The sequence below is a fragment of the Phyllostomus discolor genome, chromosome 1 (assembly GCF_004126475.2).
Source record: "Phyllostomus discolor isolate MPI-MPIP mPhyDis1 chromosome 1, mPhyDis1.pri.v3, whole genome shotgun sequence".
Taxonomy (NCBI): Eukaryota; Metazoa; Chordata; class Mammalia; order Chiroptera; family Phyllostomidae; genus Phyllostomus; species Phyllostomus discolor.
Window position 1 is genome coordinate 126,616,706 of NC_040903.2, and position 6,000 is coordinate 126,622,705.

Sequence of the window (6,000 nt, forward strand, 5' to 3'; positions counted from 1 at the left end):
CTGAAAACAATTATTATCATGAACATGCTACACTTATAAAAAGTACTACAATAAAGAATTTGGAAGAATGATGTCATTTGATAGTCTAGCAGTTTATAAGTAAAAAGCTGTCTGAAGTACAATGAATGCAAAAATTAAACTGTGAAGAACTAACTTCATAGTGCCTATACCCCTTCCATAGTGCCTATGTGACATAAATTCAGAAAAATCGGCATACACTAAGCTCAAAGGAGTTGTGTTAAAAAAAACTGGCCTTACATTTCCTATTCAGGAAAGAAAGAGGCTTACCTCATCTGTCCTGTCAATGTTCAACTTGAAACCATTTAAACTAAATAAAGCATTGGTCAGATTCTTTCTTAGACCCTGTGACCCCAGCTGATAATTACAAAGGCAGCATGTATAGAACAAAAGTATTCTGAAGTGTTATGTTAAAGTGAGGATACTATTCTAGGGATCTGCAACAGCAGGTGTCCTGCCTAAATCTGCACAGCACAGAAAATCTCCACAAGTAGCTCCCACTTCTGACTTCAGCATCTGGGATGCTGTCTGAAGGCTTAATAAATGTCTGCAAATTGATGCCCTGTGGACAGACTCACAGAGTTCAACAGAGGGACTGAGCTCCAGATACCTGGTGGCTACTTACCTGATAATTCTTTGTTGGCTTCCTTCCCTTCCCTTCTCACTGTCCCAATCCCTTGCCAGCATTCCTCAATAAACAATTTGCATGCAGATTTGTCTAAGAGGCTATTTTGGAAGAAACACAAACTAAGGCAGAGACACATTCAGAGACCTGGAAAACTCACAAATAGACTATGCTTCTCTGGACAATAAATTGTCTTTCATCAAATCCAAAAGCGTAAGGACCAGTAACATGGATAAAACTAAGCACTTGATCAGTTAAAAAAAAAAGTGTTCTTGTTTAAAAATGTCAGACATCGGCTATTGTTCTCATGAAATTACTACATAACTGTTGATTTAAGTAAATCCTTCAATAAAACTTTCTATTCAATATCAGTTAATAAAAGTGATTACTGAGATCCAACATACTATAAATCATATTCAAATATTTAAAATAAATAGAAATTCATACCAATTCCACAAGATTATATAACACAGGGCATTTTGTAAGTAAATAAGTCAAATTATCCTCTGTTCTGTATAATTAAAAATTATTATGACCAGTATGAGACTTAAAAGGAAAAAGTTATTAAAAGTATTAAATTGTATAAATTATTCCTTTTTTCTCCTTCTTTTAAAAAAACATGAAAAAATTACTTTTGGCTGTATTACAGTTATTTGGGTTATTAAAAAAAAAAAACCACAAAACAGCCCTAGCTGATGTAGCTCAGTAGATTGAGTGTGGGCTGTGAATCAGAGGCTCTCTGGTTTGATTCCCAGTCAGGGCATATTCCTGGGTCCCCAGGTCCCCAGTGCAGGCCACAAGAGAGGTAACTACTCATTGATGTTTCTCTCCCTTTCTTTCTCCCTCTCTTCTCTTCTCTGTAAAAATAAATAAATAAAACATTTTTTAAAAAATACAAAACAAAATAAATCACTCCCTTTGAGAAATTCCAACTCAGGTGAAAGGAAACTTCCAAGTAAATAATTATATCTATAATATGCAGTAGGTAGTGTTAAGATTTATCGGAATCCACCAGAGTTTTTAGGTAGAAATCATATCTTTTTGCTCAGTACTGTTAAATAATATATTAATGCATTTTAAATTAAATACAATACATTCTAAAGGGGAAATTATAAAATCAGTGAGGCAAGCTGAGAAACTACTCAGTCATTTAACACATTTATTGAGTGTCCACTATTTTTGTAGCTAAGAGTGAAGTTAGAGGGAACATCAGATATCCCTGTCCCTGTTGAGTGTACTGTCTAGCACCGAGTGACAGACAAAAATTATACAGGTGACTGAAAAGGGATATTAGAAAGTGATGTGTGCTGTGGAAAAACCAGAGGTAAGGAAGATTATGCATACGGATGACAGGATAGATTTAAATGGTCCACTAAGTTTTTAATTAAAAAGGACACACACCATGAGGCACAGAGATCATGAAATTTCAGAACACATTTTAAGGATAAAGGAAATAACATAAAAGCTTCTAGAGAGAAAAATAATTTGCCTTTCTATAATCAAGAATCAATATCAGCCCTGGACAGCATGGGTCAGTGGATTGGGCATCATCCTGCAAAGCAAAAGTCCACTAGTCTGATTCCTGGTTGGGACACATGCTTGGGTTGTGGGGTCAGCAACTGATAGGTGTTCCTCTCTCACATTAAAGGTTCCCCCCTCCCTTTATCCTTTCCTTCTCCTCTCGCTAAAAATAAATAAAAATAAAATCTTTTTAAAAAGAATCAGAATCATTAAACATCATAACTAAACATTTAGAAGAAAGTGATTTAAAATTCTGAGGAAAATATTGAATATAGTATGAAACTACAAATAAAACATTTGTACAGATGTTTTATATTAATTTCTCAAGGAAATAATATTTCCCATTCTCTTGTTCTCATGGACCTCTCAAAGATTAATTTGTTTTGCTCACTCAAAATGAAAGAGGGAAGTTCTAGAAAACAAAGAATTAATTACAGTAAGAGGAAAAGAAAATTCTTAAGGTGATGACAGTTGTGCTGCAGGCCCAGAGAGAAACTGGTTTAAAACTGTGGAAGAAGTGTTCCAGGAAAGATTGCTGCATGGAAAAAATGAGCCAGATCCCCTCATGTGTCAGAAATATAATGTATAGGTAGATATATATTAATGTGTTATATATAAAAATATATAACATCTCTCACATATTCTTTGTCAGCATATATTGGCAATAACTGTCATACATTCTTTCCACATTTACCAACATCATCAACAAAAATAAAAATTTCCTTTGAGAGACAGAAAATATGTATTTTTGGGAACTGCCCTACCTGGTTTCAGAAGCTGTAACCCCCCATGGCCAAGGCTGAGTGAGCAACCTTCGGACCGCAAGCTGCTAAGGAGACAAAGCTTATCTCCCTGGCAGGGGCACCGCTTCTGCTCCTTTTACTTCATCTATAACTGGCCCCTAATGCTTGATCGGTTACCCAGTGATGGGTAAGATTCCCCAAGGGGAAACAATCTAAGACAGGCACGATCACGAAGAGGCCCCATGGAAGGACTTGGGGGATTACAGTAAAAGGGGGTGATGGACCCTCACCCCTCAGCTTTGACAGAGCCTGAGTCCTCATTCAGTCTGTGAGAAGTCTCCTAATCTCTTGGCTACCTTACTGCCACTAACTGACTTAAGCCTGAAACAATGACAGAGAGTGGTGCAGCCCTGTGCTGGAAAGGGTGAGTTCCCTGGGTGATCAGGCCTAAGAAAGAATACATATACTCCTGTGAAACCTGCTTTGCTAAGAATGCTCTTGATTAAATGATAAAGGTCCAAGCAGGAAATGAATTTGTATCCCAAAGTTTTGTAGCCCTTTAGCTAACAGATCCTGACTCAGAATAGGCCCTCAGAGTTCTTTGTATGTTACCTATTGTTTGATCCTTACTGCCTGACAATGATTAATGAGTTTTACCTGTATTCCTGCACAAAATGAACCCAATAAAAGCCCATTGAGGAAAAGGCTCTTGGCCCTTCTCCTTTGAGAGATCAGCCACCTTTCCTCCCCAAGCAGATCATGTCTTGGTAGACTTATTCTCATCTGTGGCAGCCAGGGGGGCCCTGTGGATGGAGCCCCCCACAATGTATAACTTTCTAAAACTTTTAAAAGGAATCATATACAAATATATTATGAGTGGGTGTCTCAAACACTTTAACTCAGAAGAACAAGACTGGTTCAAAGTAGAAATTGAGAGACTGATTTTATCATATAGAGAGAATAAAATCAAACCAGTGTGTGCACTCACACACACACAGACACATTTCACAAAATGCACACTTCTTACCCAGTTACTAAGAAGCAGTTCCTTAAGGAAACTATAGGAGAAAAACTACATTTCTATAAAAAGTAAAAATAATTCAAGGTATTTGTTCCAGAATTTTTAAGGAGTCAGTGAGAACATTTTACCAAGGATATGCTATTGTAGTTTGAATAAGACAAAATTTATTAAATTGAGGTTTACAAATAGGTGAAAAGAGTGAGAAGTTTTCCTATACACAGACAATGGTGTATTTTAAAGTATAACAAAATATTTCAAAGCAAACACCACAACTGGTAATACCTTGTTTATCAGTACCTTTAGTCCTATATAATTAATTCTGCCTACAATCTCACTTTATGAAGTTATCAATTTCTAAAGTAACAAGCATCCTGGAAGCTCTGAGTCTGTACTGTGGTGCAGTCTGAATGTTGTCTAAGCTGTGATACTCTGAACACCAAGGTCCATAACCAAAAGTCTTTTTCTTGAACTATCAGTGGTTAGGGATACCTGATGCAGTCCCTCCAAGCCTGTCTGTCTTTGCTGAAGACAATTTCTAGCCTACAGGCTTTAACAGAACCTTCAGGCAAGCAAGAGATAAAAATTTAAAAAAACTTATTAATGATAAGACAATGACTTTAATTAATTCATCATTATAACCAACAATATCAAGTGAAGAAATGTAAAATAATCCTTTGGGATTTATTTGAGGGTTTGATCAGTATTTATTTTTAGGGCAGGAACATATTAAGACAGCTAGGCTCCTTACACTTCTCCAGAGACTACAAACCTTCCCTGTTACAAATGGAAATTAATGATGTTTTACCTGCATTATTTAAGCAACAGAAAGCTAAGGTTCCTTTTTGATTTTACAACTCTTTCCATTCAGCTATTGCAATAATTTTAAACTTATGTGTGAATATGAAACATACCAAACATATTTATTTAAACACAGGTTAGAAAGATAAATATCAGCAAAAATAAATGATTGTAGCCACTGATAATGGGACTTGAGAGGTGGAAAGCAATGGTCAGAGAGCAAGTTGCTTTCAGTTTAAGATTTATAGTAAAATGTAACTATTTAACCTGTTTATTATTACCTTCATTATTTTTAATATAAAAAGAAAATTAAAAATAAGGTGATCTAAGATAGAGACAGAGTAGGTGGATGTTACATTCACCTCCTCCCAGGACCAAATTGGAATTAAAACTAAAATATAGAACAATCTACCTGAATAACCAACTGAAGACTACCTGAAGAGAAGTCTTATAACCAAGGATTGTCAAAAGAAACCACATCAAGAGTGGTAGGAGAGGCGGAGATGAAAAAAGGAAAATCAAAAACAAAATGAAAACAATGATTATACAGATTTTTGAAAAAACTTAATTATAAAAGAGGATAGAAAAATCTGAAGTTGAAGGAAACATGGCATTAAAAGAAGATATTGTGTGTGTTTTTACTTAATATGAAACCTATTAAAGCATATTTTTTTAAAAATAAAAATAACAATTTACTTCATGCCAAAACCTTAGGATATAAACCCTCTCAAGTATGTCTCTGAAGTTTTTAGCTCAAAAGATCATGTTCAAATAATGCATATTTAAAATTTATAAAATTAAAGGTTAAAGGATGGCCACCGAGAAGGTGGAAGCTGAGTCCACTTGTTCTTGCCAGGAATTCAGATTTTCATTTGACCTTCCAACAACTAAACTAAGCAATCAACAGAATCTTAGGTGATACAAAGTTTTGAAGCCAAGGAGTACAAAAGTTATTTTATACCATCCAGTAAGGATATTTTGTAACTTAAAGAGAAAATACTCTGTGCATGACACCTGCAGCAGTGGAGAGACCAGTCAGAAATTGCAGCATTGTAGTGCCCCTACAGGTGCAGGGGTTCCTAGTGCTGCACAGAGACCCCCAATCTTAACAGGGAGTGTCTTGAGAGGATATATAGAGCCTGGGAGATCCAGGTTACACACACACAGTGTGCAGACCTCCATTGCTGCAGTGCTGAAGAGAGACACTATCCCTAAAATGACCAGAGGAGGCATCTGGGTATGTTGGAAGCACTGTCAGGCTGCAGCCAGCTATG